Below are 17,044 nucleotides of genomic sequence, written 5' to 3' on the forward strand. Positions count from 1 at the left end.
GCAAATCGATCGACGAATATTCTCGTTGGTCTGAGATAATCGATGCGGTACCCATATTCCTTGCCTATATGCCTTTCCCATTTCGTGTAGGTGCCTTTGTATAGTTGACCATGTGGACCCAAGGGCTTCTCGATAATTCTTGTATACTTAATTTTGGATCAGCTTCCACTAGAGATTTTAGGGTGTCATTATCAAATTCAACTGGTCGTCCACTTCGAGGCCTGTCAGAGAGATCATAATCACCAGCAGCAAACCTTCCGAACCAACGTTGACACTTGTTGACCTTCCATACATCTCCATAAACATCGCAAATTTTCTTTGTTGTTACCGTTGCATTAAATCCCGCATGAAAATGAAAAAGTATGCAATGACGAATACGATCCTCGGAAGGCACGGACGCCGCCATTTTATTACAGGGTTGTAAACAAAAATTATACTTTTTAGAATATTTTGAAACACAGACTGCTTTACCGAAAACTGTAAAAGAATACGTGTTTCCTCTTCAACGATCGGTACAGAACCGAAGGCAAAACGAATTCTTTGCAAATAATTGATTACTTATGGCTACCCCTAATACTAATATTGAAAAGTATAAGTGGTGTAAAAAAAGGTTTTAATAAAAATTTACTAGAACCATATGTTGCCAGCGGATCGAAATTCCCGGTCGTAACAAGGATTTTACTGATGCGATATTCTCGCCATCCCAGCCAGCGAACTACAATTTCTGCATCAAGGGGTTGAAACTTTCTCGAGCGTCGGCTAAAATCGGATCAGAGTGTCGGTAACTAAAGTTCGAACAACATTTGCATTACTTATAATACGGCTGATCAACGGCTGTCGTTTACTCGAGACAACTGGAAGAACCATTGACGGAAAGTGTGTGAGAGAGAGAAGGGGGCGCGGGGAGGTGGGATCAACGAAAGGGGAGTGTTCGCAGAGTCCTGGTCCGGTAATTGTTCTCTTCGCGATTTTAATGATCCGAAGCGAGAGAAGTCGCGATCCTTGTCGATGCATTTACCTATTCAAGCTGGCCCCCGCGCGTTCGTTTGTCCGCGTCGCTCGTAAACAATGAATAATTTATTCGGCTCGCAATGGACGAGAGCTCGTCCCCGTTCCCCGTCCAGAGTCCCCCTTTTGTTCCTCTCTGCGTCTCGCTCGAGCAATTCCGTGCTCCGATGCGATACACACGGAAGCGAGAACGAGCCCTCGAAGTCGCACAATTGCCGGGATTAAATGCTCTCGTCCATTGTCGCGAAAGCGAACATCGCCGATGTTAATATAATTCCTACGGGACGCGTAATGGTGTTCATTCGAAGGGAAAATCGAGTGTTTGGAAAAGTCGGACACCCGGCCCGGCCCGGCCCGACCGGCTTAAAAGCACGAAAATTTCGAGCAGTTAACGAGCCGTGCAGTTTACTTTCGAATTATCGCTGCCGGGAGGTCAAGTGCGCGCTGATACGCTCACCTTTCGAATTCGCGACGATCCATAGTGCGTTGACACAATGGGCAACAATGAAAAAATCAACTTTCACGCTGGCATTTAAGAACCTTCATAGAAATGTGTCTAGACATCTATTATTATCTAGACACGTGGGATTTATGTGCTGCAGCCCGGGGCACCCTTCGCGGTCAATGAAATAAAAACAATTTCAAATGAAAACTTGGGAAAATATAAATTATACGAAAATGTATGGTACTTGGGACAATTTGGGTCAATTGGGGGACCCGAATAATGGGCCCCGAAACAAGCAAACGTGGCCGACAATGGCCCCTTAGCTCAGAGCCCCAAAATTACGGACCGCCGCCGATTACAAAAATAAGTAATGATGATAAAACCAATAAACAGGTATTAACCGCTTCGCTCCCACGGTCGTGTTATGTCGCGACGCCGATACTGTTTGCATAAGGTCACAGACGTGTCATCTCGCGACGCAATGTCGCTCGTGCGATGCCACGCTGTTTCTGTTTTTGCTCCGTCTGGGGTCACTTAGCTTACTTCTACGTTATGTCAGTCTCAGTGCCCATTTAGCTGTTCACGGGAGTAGGCCGCGGTGCCACGATTAAGAAAAATCGTGTTATAAGTGATAGCGATAGTGACACGGACAGGAAGGTGGAAGAATTTAATAAATTCCTGCAAGTGAACAGTTCCTGCTCAAATTCGTTTACCAATTGTGCTAGTGTGTTCGTTTTATAAAAGTGAGAACGTTCCTCTATCTCCGCAGAGAGTTTGTTACCGGAGGTATGTACTTGTCATTTTGTTTGTTTTTTCCATTTTCCTGAGATCGAAGTAATAATGTACATTTAAACGCTACCGATAGCTTTGATTAAGGTGTTAAAAAATATTTCTCAAAACTTCGCGATTTTTGTCGGAAATGTGCGTAGATATACAGGGCGTCCCCAGAATGTTGTACGTCCTTGAAAGGGGTCATTCCCGAGGTAATTTGAAGTAACCTTTTCCTTTATGAAAATATTCTCCGCGTCCTTGTTAAGGAATTATTTACGAAAAACAAGGACCAATCGCAGCTCTGCTACAGAAGACCGATTTAGGCTCGGCCAATACCAACGCTCCGCTCAGCGGGACCTGTCGCCAAACCATAAACCGTCCTTGGTAGCAGCGCTCCGATTGGTCCGTGTTTTTCGTCAATAACTCCTTAACGAAGCCGCGGAGAATATTTTCGTAAAGGAAAAAATTGCAGCACATGGCCTGAAGGACCACCTTTTTCAAGAAAGTACATTTTTGGGACATCCTGTATAAATAATCAGAAGCTGTAAATAATTATGCAATACTTAGCTACCTCTACCAGCTCGTTAATTTTTAAATTTATTTTCTATGTATTTCAAAAAATCCCCAAATAAACTCGAAAATTCTTTGAAATCTCGAGCATTCACCGAGTCTTCGCGTTGTCCGAAAAAGTTTCAAGAAATTCTGCGCCGAGAACGGCGAGTAAGAAAAGGCGGGAAAAAAATGAGTCAAAGGGCAAAAGGGAGAAGAGTCGCGTTTGTGTTATTACACTGCTAGAAAGTGCTCTCGCCACGGGTAAAACCGAGAACGTTTCAATATCGCCGGGAAATGTTAGGCGTTTTATTGCCGTCGTGGAATCTCCGAGGCTCCGGTTAAGTGCTAAAATATTGCGAATACTTTCTCCCGCCGGTGTTCCCGGTGAAATATCAGCATTGTCGTGTCGCGGCAAGTGCAACGACCTTTCGCGAATGTGGATCGCGCTTTGAAACCTGTTAGGACACTTCGTTCCCTGGATATATGGATATCGACAGTCGAGCACGCAGCCGATGTGTATCGCTCGTAAACATCGGTGTTATTGCATTTAATTCTGTGTTCATGCGCGCATGTTGCCGCTGTGCAAAAAGGAACCTGTGATAGCACCCCCGGCTCCTAAACTCGAGACATTTCAACGATCGTGTACCTACTTGAATCGCCAAGTATACTGGTGCCCGCTTCATGATCACTTTTCATCCTCGACACATTTCTTTCTAATAACACCTGCATTGTAACCACACTTGAACTATACTCTTCGAATTTGGTCGACGTTGCTGCTGTTGTCGGTTCTTGTCAATGGAAAATTACACGACACAGTAAGATATTATTAGATTATTTGTTTAATGGCCGGTTTCAAATATTTTATTTTTGAATCATTGAAATTGTAAATATTCTTCCATCAGAAATTGTTCAATACATTTCGTTATCTGAGCACGTATTATTGTAAAAATTGTAAAACATCTAAATAAGTTCGGTCGTGTAATTTTTGTAAAACAATGTATAGGGTAAGGGACCCAATTACTGTGGGGATACCAATTACTGTGCCCATATTACATATTTTTCATTAAAATCAGTTAATATATATGTTATATATCATTCATTATGCTTTACAAATAAGTATGATTAATATAGGCACAATAATCGGTACCCACACAGTAATTGGGTCCATTACCATATCCGACACATTTTGTACCCGGTATGGTTAACGTTAATTAACCCTCGGACCATTCTTACAAATATTTGTAAGAAACAAGTAATGTATAATATATATAATATATAATAATATATATATGCATATATGACGTTACATCTTTGACCGAAGTATGCGGCTACCAAACGGGTCAATCATGTTCGAGTAAAATAATCGTCGTGAAATGTCCAATCCAGCGTAACAGATGTGTCGACAGCACGAGATTAAAAGTACGGAAAATCGTGGCGTTAAATCATGCGACGAGTGGACATTGAAACGGTTAATTGCTGTAATCATGCACGGTCTTTCTTGAGCAACAGTGGTCGCCCACTTGTTAAGCGGCCCGAGATTATACAGATAGACAATCGTGTTAAGGATCTCCGATTTCAAACGTCCTTTCAACTTGTATTACACGGCGAGAGCTGAGCGACTTGTTCCAGATTTACACACCGCAGAAATGCTTCGAGCGGACATTTGCTCCGAAGTGGAACGCGCAGACGTTAGGCGACGTTCTAGACTCCGTGCTGTATTAATCTTTTTTTGTTCACGGGATGATTATACTTGACTCTTCCGCTTGCTTCGATTCTTTCACTCTTTTCGAACGGAATGTAAGATTCAAGATGATTCGGATTGATTTCGTATATCTTTTATAATTTTCGCACCGTTCGACATGTACTTTGGTGCTACTGGGGTTTTGACGCACTTTTAACCCTTTGCACTCGAGTGGTGACTCTGAAGCACCACTAGAAATTGTTGTGGCATTATTTCAAAGAAATCACAACGAATATTACAATGTATTTGTTACATTACAAAATTTGTATTTAACAGATTACTAAACATTTAAATATTATATGTGGAAATCGGATCAGTTTCGTATGAATAAAATGAAAATATTGTAAGACGGAAGAGAAAAATTTTGTTTTAGAATGAAAATAGCGTCGAGTGAAAAGGGTTAAATATGCAGTGAATTCTCGATATATGTCAACAACACGGGTCTTGCCAGCGTCGTGTATCGTTTAGGAGATACTATTCTTTGATCCGCGTCGAAAAAGGACAGCGATAATTGCCGCCGAGGAGCATAAACATACCCGTCCTACACGTTACATGTCCAAAACACGATAGCGACAAGTTCCGTCTAGAAGATTTGACTATTCTTTTATGCAGTGCCGAACGTAGAAAAGGATAACACGGGTCGGATATATCGGTGTGAGACCAGGAGACCACTACTAATCCAATAACAGAACTTCTTTATTTTTCAATACATTTTATGGGACTTTCACCAACATATTCGTGGCATTTTTCTAATAAAATTATACCAAATATCATACAATTCCGATGATATTTACTTGTATAAAAATGGACATAAATAGAATCACCAGCTCCACGGTTGTACAAATACTGGGACACCCTGTATATCGACGCGGGGCGTACGAATTTGTGGTACCTTGTCCGAGAATTCGAATAGATTGTCCCTCGGAGAATGGATGGTCCATCGACCCGGAATTGTCCGCAGCGTGGCGCGGAAAGCCGAGTGGCCTAAGTGTGAATCCCGTGGACTCGATTCGCACGCCGCGCCGCCGGTTTCTCGGCCCTGTTCCGTCGCTATTCATTGCGCTCATCCGAGAGGAAGCTGAGATGTAACGAGAAAACAAGGGCCAAAGTCAGAGAAGCGGCTCCAGCTCGGCTCGGCTCGGCTCGGCTCGGTGCGGCGAGATTAGAAGGTTTCTGGACTACGGGGGTTGTCCGTGGACGTCGCGGGGGAAGGAACGAGAAATTTTAATGGGGGCAACGGGGCTGGTCTTCTCAATGGGAAAATTGTACCGGAAGTCGCAACGACGCGGTGCGGCGGCGGAGGGGGCCGGTGGAGCGAGCGCAGGGGTTAAAGGCCCATTAAGTGCGCCGCAATCTCGTCCTGCGTCGCGCTCGGCTATCTGCGCGAGAAAGAAGGATGGCGAGAACACGAGGGTCGTCGAGGGAGGAGAAAGGACGGCCGTGTGTATGGGTTCGAGTGTAAAATGCGCGGGGCCGACAAATGTCGTCGCCTAAACTACCGTAAATGCGGAAGCGAGTTTGACAGAGGGGGTGCTGGAAAGACTCGCGTGGTGCGCTCGAGCTGGAAGCTGACGCCGATTTATACCATCGTTTGGTCGATCAATCGTTTGGAAATTAATTGAGGACTTTGAAGAAAATATCCGCCGAATTCATGCAATTTTGGTAGAACATTGTTTGACACGAATATCTCTTTCGTCGGGCATTTTCTACGTCGAAGGGGTGGGCAGAATTCCTAAACTAAAATATTTGCTCGGATATTACGGTGATCAGCTAGAAGAATAATTTAAACAACGAAATAGTGAAATGTACTTTTTGATTTTGATCGTATTTGTTTAACACTAAACCTACCACGGTCAGAATGACCGGTTTTCTGTTTCACCATTATTGAAATTTATTTATTTATTAGACGTTTATTTTAAAGTGGTCGCATTAACAGCTTGGTCATTAGCGACCACATCGATTGCAAGATTATTGAAATTATAAAAACGTTTTCGTAGGAAATGACTGAATTGTCTTGTTTAATTAAGCACATATTGTAATGAAATTCCGTAAAAAGTTTAAATTAATTCGATCTTCTCCCTTCTATAAGACGTTTCACATTTATATGTATTGTGTTCGGTAGGTTTAGTGTTAAATAGTTCATTTTCTAAGCAACTGTTCATCCAGTTTTCTGTTTATTAGTGTGCGAAAAAATAAAAAATGAATGTTTATAAAATACAAAATAAGAATCGATTAGAATTTTTACATTAGTAGAATATTTTTGGAATTAAATTTGGTTAGCATTTTCCATGACAGGAAAGAATTGTTCAATAAGAATTGTTAATTCCTTTAAAATTTTCGCTGGTTTGCGTTTCATTCGCTCATTTTTGCCATAAATACGCAAAATCCGCAGTCTATAAATTCTACTCGACTCGACGTTCTTGAAAATGATCTACCGCAGTAGAAATTTGCATAAACATCATGTCCCGTCTGTATCAGTCGTATTCTTTGGCACTAATTTTTTAAAAAACGAGCATGGAAAATAATCTTCCAACTTTAAGCGGAATCCTCTTTCCACCAACCAAAAACGAAAATCGATCAAAATCAATAGAAATAACATATTATTGTCAATGAAAATATTAATCCACGCAGACGCAAGGTTGACGGAGCAGGAGACCGAAGTTATGCGGACGCTTCGTTGAAGTTATACGCTCGCTTTTCTGTCGGCGGTCGGGCCGAAGTCGGACATTTATGAAGTTCCGTAGGCGCGGTGCGCGCGCGTGTTAAAAACACACATTTCGCAGAACTAAAATGTTCCACGGAATGCGAGAAGCTTGCCCGAGGTTTATGCTTGGTAAAAAGTTTATGGTCTCGAGCAGCAGTGCGTTACACGCATAGTAACGTAATTGCGATTGTAATTTTCCATTTGCGGAGCCCCCCCCCCACGAGACTTCTTCGTTCTTCTTCTTACTCTGCTGGCGAACTTTCGACAATGATTCTGCGTTCCCACCGATAAAAACTGAAATTTTCGTTTCAATTTTATTCCGTCTGACTTTTTAATCGTAATAAAAAAGAGAGAGAGAGCAGGTCGATGATCCGGCAAATCGAATAATCGGCTCGGAGCGAAATTACGAGGCTCGCGCGAAACTCATTTGGGTCGAGTCTGCAATTAAATGCGCCACGCAACACCGTCGATTGTTATGCCCCGCAACTGTGTCCCCTGTAATATTATTCCTCCTTCTGTTTCATATATTCTTTTTTTTTTTTTTTTTAGCGCGAACTAGCCTTCGTTAAACATAATGACGAATAATTTGCATTTATTTACGTCTGCTCGAGCCCGTTGACTGCGCGATTCGATTAATTTAACGGGTAACGCTACAACGCGGATTGGATCCCTGAAAGACGGCTACAGATCACCGCGGATTCGTGATCTCTTCTGCAAACGTCCGATCTAAATCGAAATTGTCGATCGAGCAGAATTTGCCACCCAATGTTCAGTTAAAAATCGTGGTTTACAAAGCGGACGGGAAGTTTTAATACAGCTCTGGACGCTTCTTGTCCCTCGGCCTCGTTGCCGATTTTCCACGTTATTTCACAATTCTGCAAAAATAAATTAACGATTAATTGATCAACGGGCGGAACGTTCCGGCCGAGCGGAGGTCGAGGCTCGTTCCGTCGGGTTCCGTTAGCCGTGAAATTAATTTGCCGGACGACACGAGATTTTAATTACGTTTGGTAATGATCATGCCGTCCCGTGGACGGCTACGTTGAAGTAATTAAGCACCGCCCACGCTCCCGCCCTGCGGAAGACGACAACGCGTGCTGCTCTCGCTGCTCTTCGACGTTGCTCGCGGGAATTCTTTACGTCTCCAGTCGAGTCTGCGCTCCTCTCTTGTCTACGCGACGTGTTCCACATCCGTCTTGACCTTTTTCCTGGGCCGTTTTCTCGAAAAGCCGCGCCCGACGACAACCTGGACGCGTTCCCTTTCTCCCTCGCGCGTGTGCTCAATGCGCGCGCAATTGTTGCTCCTTGCGGACACACGCGTGTTAACCCTTTGCACTCGGCGCTATTTTCATTCTAAAACTCAATTTTTCTTCCGTCTTGGAATATTTTCATTTTATTCATACGAAACTGATTCGATTTCCACATGTAATATTTCAACGTTCAGTGATCTATTAAATACAAATTTTGTAATGTAACAAATATTTTGTACTAGTTGTTGCAATTTCTTTGAAATAATGCCACAATAATTTCTAGTGGTGCTTCAGAGTCACCACTCGAGTGCAAAGGGTTAATTTTCTTGGGAATTCGCAAGTCCATAGAGGTGACAGAAACGCAAATTTCAACTCTCAGCATTGTAATCCCCCGATTTACACTGACGGTAGGTTCCTTAGAAAACCGTGTAAATCGAAAACAAACGAAAATGTGCATAATTCAGTCATCTATTACAACGTAAAATAAAACTAAATATATCTTAAGAACATAAAAATAACGGTCTATTCATAAAATGATAAAAATATAAAGGTATATGTATGTAATTCATTTTAAATAGAGAAACGAGAAATATAAATTAAAAAATTTGACCAAAAATTTCGTTACTGTTATCACTTTCGTATTAACCCTTTGCACTCGAAGATATTTTAACTCCAAAACGAAATATTTCTTCCGACCTAGAATATTTCCCTTCTATATATTTTTTTTTCGTGTTATACGCACGAAAATGGTGCAATTTACTCGTACAATACTGAAATGTTTAGCAATTTCACAAACATATTTTGAATAATGATACAGCAATTTTTAGTGGCGCCTTACAGTCGCCATTCGACTGGCATATAAGCGGCATGGCACAAAAAGAATAAAATATAAATATATATAAAATAAAATATAAATATTTTCCTTCCTATACTTGATATAACAATGTTGAGTCCACAGTTTCTCTTGGTATGAAAAATAGCTTGGACCTGGTGGGAAGTACACTTGAAATAATTCCGGACCATTAAGGGTTTAACTTTATACACGTTAGTAAGACGGTCGCTTCAGAATAAATGGAATTCGGAATGAAATGGAATTAAAAAATGACTAGAAATATAAGCGCCAATCTTACCAAGCGAACGAAATTAAAAAATGGCTACAGAAATTTGTTGTTTTTTTTAATCCCATATTTTAAAAACCGTGTAATCATGTAAATGAAGTACCGTGTAAATCGGGTTAGGTATATAGGTATCGGGTTAGGATAGCTATTACCACCCTTTGCACAAAGTGTTCGGTCAAAATCGCGACTACGATTTGTTTGTATGTGTTGGTCGTAACCCTATCGTGTTTGGTGTTATTTTATTTCGAATGATGAGACCAATACAACGGTAAAAATTGCACAAAAAAGGGAAACAAAAATCAGAAAAGTTGCAATCTTTTGCTTTGTTGGTATTAGCGCGAGTCTCACCGATACTTGACCCCTGGTTGACTCGGTCATCGAGCGTGTTTACCGCTTGACCGTTTCCAATGGGGATCCCCCCAGTAGTGACAATCAAACTGTGACAATTACGATGGAGATCTTTCCGACAATTACTGAGAGATTGCTGCACATAATCATAGCAGTGATGGGACGATTTTGGCATCAGTCAAGTAAGAAGGTACCTCGGTCACCGCGCATAATTTCGCAAAATTTGTTATGATTTGATCATTCAGAAAGGAATGTATAACATGTCATTCAAATATTAACCCTTAGCACTCGAACGGCGACTGTAAGGCACCACTAAAAATTGCTGTATCATTATTCAAAATACCTTTTACATTATTAAATTTGTTTGTATTCAATAAAGTACTAAACATTTCGGTATCGTACGAGTAAGTTGCACCATTTTCGTAACATGAAAACAATATATAGAAGGGAAATATTCTAGGTCGGAAGAAACGTTTCGTTTTGGAGTTAAAATAGCTTCGAGTGCAAAGGGTTAACAATAACTTCCCAAAAATTCGTAGTATGTCCCGCCAACAATAATGCCCCCTACATTCGCCACAATATAGATACGTCACTGCATTCGGACGCGCCTGCGCGAAAAAAACCGTCGGATATATCCCCCGACTGAGTCACAGCATGCGCCACGCGTGAGAAAAATGTATCGAATTAACCCAAAAGGACACGGACCCAAGGTCAAGTTGCGTCGCGTCGCGTCTCGACGCTCGCGGACGGTTCCCGCTGTCGCCTTTCATTTCCCGGGTCATAATACGTACTCTCCTCCCTGAAGAGGCAGCTCCGGTCTGGAAGAGGTGCAACGCTATACCTCGCCAGCGACACGCGCGAGTATCGCTCGGATGGCAGTTATCACTTTCGCGGGACGGCTCAAAGGGTTAGCAGGAACGGATCCGGCTTGTCCCCGTAATCACAGCGTTGCGTTAACGCGAGCACGATAATTATTGCCACCGTGTACCCTCGGCAGGCTTGTTGCCAGGCCTCGCCAAGTGGTGGAGCACCGGGGTACGAAAGGAGGGTGAAGAGAGACAATTGCGCGTAATTAACACTAGGGCCGGCAGCCGCGTCTCGTTCCCCGGGACAGACCGTGTTGCGTATCGTCGGTGGCTGTTGCCCTGCGTCTGTCTGTGTTCCCTCCATCCCTCTTCCCTCCTGCGGCCGCAGATAGTATCGCGGAAATTGCACTTACCGTTTCTCCGTCTGCTAATCCGATTCCCGTAGGGTGAATCCGCGAAACAGAGGCGACGCCGGCGCAGCTAAGATCGGAACCCGTTACCCCCGAGTATTATGACGGAGGAACAGGGAGCATGGCGAGGCAATTTCGGTGAAATGCTACCCGGCACCTCAACATCCGATTGCACTTCTCCTCCTCCTCCCCCCCCCCCCTCGCGCCGAGGATGCGCGTGCATGCTAGCTCGGATTTGTGGCGGCGGCAGCGCGAAAGAACGGAGATACGAGGCCGGAATCGGTTCCCGTTTTCCTCGTCCTGTTGCCAGGTCGCGGATTCAATGCTATCCCGCCCGAGGGATCGCTTGGGAATAGTATAGTGTATTCCGATTTGAGGGGTGAAGCGATCCAGTTGAACGGACCGATGCACCATGGTTTAGGGGCACGGAACTCGAGGAAATAGGGGTGTCTCTTGGATCAGCGATGGGACAGGAGACTCTGAACGATAGTCATTTTGCGAGCCTCGGATGTTTGCCACCGAAGAAACGGAGACGGTTGACTGGGGAAACCTGATGCAAGCTATGCATTCATATTCGATCACAAAGGTTCGGATTCTTAGGTAGAGTACAATGGATTCATATTGGATTCCGAGGTGTGATTCTGTTTGGGGTGTTCAACTCTAGCTTCTTTTCGGCCGGTCTTTATAGTGGTTTCGGAGAGGGTCTCGTGACATGTGCGAGTTCTGTACGCGAAAATATTTGATGGACAGGATTTGTGCGTTAAATTGTTAATTGAAAACATCGAGTCACTCTATGCTCTATATGATGTCTCTTTTAACCCTTTGCACTCGAGTGGTGACTCTGGAGCACCACTAGAAATTGTTGTGGCGTTATTTCAAAGAAATTACAAAAAATATTACAAAATATTTGTTACATTACAAAATTTGTATTCAATAGATTGCTAAACATTTCAATATTATATGTAGAAATCGGATAAGTTTCGTATGAATAAAATGAAAATATTGTAAGACGGAAGAAAAATTTAGTTTTAGATTGAATACAGCGCCGAGTGCAAAGGGTTAATATTTGCTGAGACTCTCGTAAATATTGCTAAGAAAATACTTTTGTTGCGGTTATACTGATACACAAAGTTATCATCAGTAAGAGTGTTAGGCTTCCTCAGCAATATTTAAATTAAAGTGTCTGCTAAACCAATCGATAAAACTAACCAAAAACAATAAACTGATCTAAGTTGACCTTTGAACCTCCTAAACGCCTCCACTTAAAAATATGTCATGTACACCATATCATCTCCCCCCTCATACCATGTAACATCCGTACAAATAATTTTTTTGTACAACGCATAATTTAGAACTGTTTCGAGGTGGTCAAGTTAGGTGGCTCACCCTGTACATTAATATATAAAGATTGTCACAGTTAATTGTCCGCAAAAGCAAATTTTAAGAAGAAAAATCATGATTTCTCTATTGCAATACAAAATAATATATGTAGGTACGTTGCCATTTCTTATACCTTTGTAAGCGTTGTGAGTTTATGCGAGTGGCAGGTATTGTGCTACCTATCACCGAATCCACATTCAAAACACGATACCTTTCCGCAGAGCGCGGCAGAGCTTGACAACATAGGTTTGCGGAGGGGAATCTGTCATGCGAGGAATTGTACCAGTAGACATTGTTGGTTTGATTCATAATGTCCCTTCCCCTTTCAGAGTGCCGAGGGGACAAATGCTGAATATTCGTTAGGGACATCCGATAGTTCATAATCTGCTAGTAACATCGCTTAACAAAATCTTTTGATTCTTTTGAAACTGTTTATCCATTTGCTTGACACAACCGCAGAGCTGACAGAGAGGGGGTAATTTTTTTCCCCTAGATTCGTGCTCCCTCCCCTCTTCTGGTGACACTGGTGCCCACGGGCATCGGCGGGCGCCCTTGCCCGCTAATAGGCATGTGTATTGGGCAGCTCTGAGTTAGAGAATAAAAGTATGTATTTATGAAGAATATTTATGAGAAATGTTAAAGTCGAAATTGTTCGAGTCAATACATGTTTACATAGCTTTACTTATTTAAACAAGATTTTGTCAACATTTTGCGACCTGTTTCTCTTTATTTTTTATAAATTCGCATTTGTTCGTTAACACGTTAACTGCCACGTCAGTATGACTGACAGTGATTTTTGACTGGGTTTAGAAATTCATTTTTATTATGTCATATCCAGATAAACCGAATTTTATTGGTATCTTTCGAATTCAAAAGGGTTAAGACAACGTCCCCTGTAATACATTTTAAATTTCTAGTTTCGGTTTCATTAATTAAGTTACTCTGATTTTGTAAGAAGGGGTTGATGTGTGACACTTAACGTGTTAAATCTATATTGTTACAAAAAATATATTTTAGGTCCAATTTTTATAGAAATCTGTAAAGAAACGAATGAGCTTCGTCCGAAGTTGATTTCTTTACTAGCTCTTTCAGTTACCCTGCAGACCAGTTTACGGAAAACAAAGTTTCAAGAAACGTGCGTATTATACAATAAATAATAAGAAGAATTGAACCAAAAAAAAGCCTCTCGTACTACAAGACTATCTGTTCATATCCCCAAAAGTTTTACTCCCATATGTCCAACAGTCATTCTGAAAAAAATTGTTGACAAATCACTTGTTCGCGAGAAGCTGCCCTCAAACGTAGGGGAGATTTCACGATAGCGAAGTATGCAACCCTTTCTGACCAGTCGTACGACAGCGAAACGGTTGAGAAGGTGTCACGTGGTCCGAAGAAAGTCGACGAGGGAGTGATAAATTAATTAGCCGAAAGCCGCGGAACGTTTAAGTTCGGAGCGCCTAATCGGACGCGGACTAGTCAGTTTAACAGACAATCGGGCGTAATTAACACCGTGCCACAGCGTCGTTGGGAAACAACCCGCTGCGAGTCGTATCAGTATCTCTCTCCCCCCCTCTCTATCTCTCCCTCTCTCTCTCCCTCGGCTTTCCCTCCCTCGTGTCACAGATACAATCACGGAAATTGCTCTTACCGTCTCGCCGACTGTTAATCCGATTCTCGTGTAGCGTTTCCACTCCTGGCTCCGGCGACTAACTCCAGATGACTGATTCGAGATAAGGAATAGATGACCGGATCGAGATAGGGGAACATGATACAGCGTTGCTACCAACAGCAGAAGGAGCGGCGGAGGGGAGAGAAGGAGAGGAGAGGAGAGGGGAGTGTTTACCCGCGAGCGAGGCCACCTTTCAGGAAACGCGTTCCGTGACCGTGGAAAGTCCATTTTTGCTTTCGTCGTGCACCGGACGTCGAAACGCGGCCACGCCGAAACGCATGCTCGCGTGCTGAAATCCGGAATGCCGGGTTACGCAGGCTTTCAAATGTTGTCGAGTAAAAGTCTGCTGAACAGACACGATTTTTTTTTCCTGCAATACGTTGCCTGCTGACGCGAATGCAGATTGTTACGATGACCGGGATGGAGGGGAGGGGGGAATAATCGAACGTGGATGTTTTCACAGAGCCGTGTTTTTCTTTTCGGTTTGCGTCATTGATCACCGCATTCTCGCTTGGTTGTGCGAAAATTGATTTGCTTTCGCAAGAATATTTCAAGATGAGGGACAACGTGAATTTGGAACGCTGGACGTACGCGTGTTTGTATTACAAACATGTATTTCACAATTGGAACAATGATTTCATTATCAGACCACGACCCAGATTCGTGAAAATTTTCTATTAATTAAACGTAGCTGCGAAACGCTGATTAACACGTTTTATATAATTGGTTTAACGACGTCCTAATCGCGACAATGACATATCCGATGACATTATTTGCTTGATTTAGTGGAACATAACGCGTGTCTGTTATGTGGAAAATATAGGGACGCAGACAATTTGCGCCTCAAGAATATATCGGCGGGGTGTAATAAATGTTAACACGCATTTATTGCATCCCAGGATGCTATTAAGATCGCGTCGGGTTTGGCGTCGCGCAGGCGTTGAATGTTGAACGAGAAAACGATCCCCCGGTAACGCTAATATTGCGACAGGCATCTTAGATTATAGCAAGAGATCGTGTTTATCACCGCGGTACTGCGCTTTCGGCTGTCTCCCGTCTGGCCTTCTATTCGATCATGCCCGTCATTCAATTATTTTTTAATTACATGTTATTCTCAGTAAAGGTTCTCTCCCCATTTTCTCAAATTTTGTCAGACATCGAAAACGTTGCGCTTTAAATTATTTTGTGAAAAATCTGCACGAGACGTATAACGATAAATGCATATTGGACTCCATATTGGTCTAAGTGGATCTTGTAATGTTTATACACAGGATGGACTGATAAATTGATCACCTTGAATATTTCCGTTATTTGTAATAAATGTCATAAAGAAAATTTGCTTGGTATAGAAGGAGACATGTTGCGATGCAAACATTTTTTATATGTGTGTAGGCGTTTCGGTTATTTCAAGGTCACCTTGGTTTCTTTAAATCGAATCACCTGCATTTCACATCGTGAATCGATAGAGTATCGAATCCTACGTAAAAATGTACTGACCTCCATATGTTCCAGACCTAATAATAGTTAACGAGATACTATCGAAACAATTTTCAATACATACCTCAACACTAATACTCGTCTCTCAACTTGAATATGGTAAGGACGCCTAAAAAATTATTTCGATATCTCGTTAACTATTAGATTTAGGACATATCAAGGTCAATACCATTTGGTGCTCTATCAATTTACGTCACACGAAGTAGGTCATTCCGTCTACAGAAGTCAAGGTGACCTTGGAACCTCCGAAACGCCTTCACCCATATCAAAACTCACAAAATTTCTTCCTCTGTATCATGCAAGTTTTGCATACCAATTTTTCATTAGAAATAATATCGAAGGTGATCAAATTCATTGGTCCACCCTGTAGAATCTAGATTTACAATTTTTGTATGCAAGTTCTCGTTTTTCTAGATAAAATTTTCTATCAAATTCTATTGAGCTATTCTGTTTTTCAACGAAAAATATTCCTTTTTTTACGAACCGTAATTAAATAAAGATCTTCAGTATAACGCGATATAACATACTTTGCTAGGGTCTATAAATTACGATATTTGGTACTGTTCCGTTTTTTCCAAAAATTCATTGTCGATTCGCTCTCGTGAACTCGTTCGAAACAGTTTTCACCGGCAGACTGCTGGCCATACATATTTACATAGTTTCAGCAAATATGAATCACAGTCCAAGGATACGTAATATTCGTGCGCGGCAATGTTCAAAGCGGAATAGGGTAAAAAATAAATTAATTAACGCTCTCCGAAGCTTTTACTTTACTTCGAAGCAAATAGAATCTATAACGGGGAAAGCACATTGGCTCTTTAATTCAAAGAAACGTCCACGATTTATTTATTTATCCTGTTACAGTCAAAGGGCGAAAGTCCGTGATGGTTTCTGCGAATATAAAAATCTGTACCAAGAAGAGTTGCTGCACGAAACGATCTATCGAGTCTCTTTGACTTTTGTGCCCGAATGCATATCGAGATAATTTTGGTTCATAAATTCGTAGATACGAGATCGATAATCTCTTTTCGAAGTCCGTAATTGTGCATTTCTAGTTTCCAGTTCGGTGGTTGAATATGGAGCTGAAATTCGACGGTCCGTAACTTCGACGTTTGCAGAACTAATTTCGTATTTGCTAATCGATTTACTTTACCCCGGAGAATCTTATCCCCCGCAGATACCATGCGTCAAACAGTAAATCCAATTAGAGACACGCGTCGACTGATGCTTCCATCGGCCCCGAGGATTTTTGTTTTAACGACGAAATATCGGGACCCTCGGCTACCCTTCGAACGATAAATACAAATTAAAGGATCCCGTGGAAATTAAAAGAATAATATATTCG

The 17,044-nt window shown here is 42.1% G+C and overlaps 1 protein-coding gene and 1 long non-coding RNA gene across 12 annotated transcripts in view; both read left to right on the forward strand.

Moving 5' to 3' along the window:
- LOC143358668 (uncharacterized) overlaps positions 1-13,668 on the forward strand; it is a 51,574-nt gene extending 37,906 nt beyond the window's left edge. Inside the window, exon 3 of the long non-coding RNA XR_013082985.1 lies at positions 13,617-13,668. This is a non-coding gene — a long non-coding RNA (uncharacterized LOC143358668). The remainder of the gene's footprint in view (positions 1-13,616) is intronic.
- Positions 1-17,044, forward strand: part of LOC143358660 (dystrophin, isoforms A/C/F/G/H) — a 930,016-nt gene that overhangs the window by 883,349 nt on the left and 29,623 nt on the right. The window lies entirely within an intron of this gene.

This window comes from Halictus rubicundus, chromosome 11 (genome assembly GCF_050948215.1).
Source record: "Halictus rubicundus isolate RS-2024b chromosome 11, iyHalRubi1_principal, whole genome shotgun sequence".
In the NCBI taxonomy this organism is placed as follows: Eukaryota; Metazoa; Arthropoda; class Insecta; order Hymenoptera; family Halictidae; genus Halictus; species Halictus rubicundus.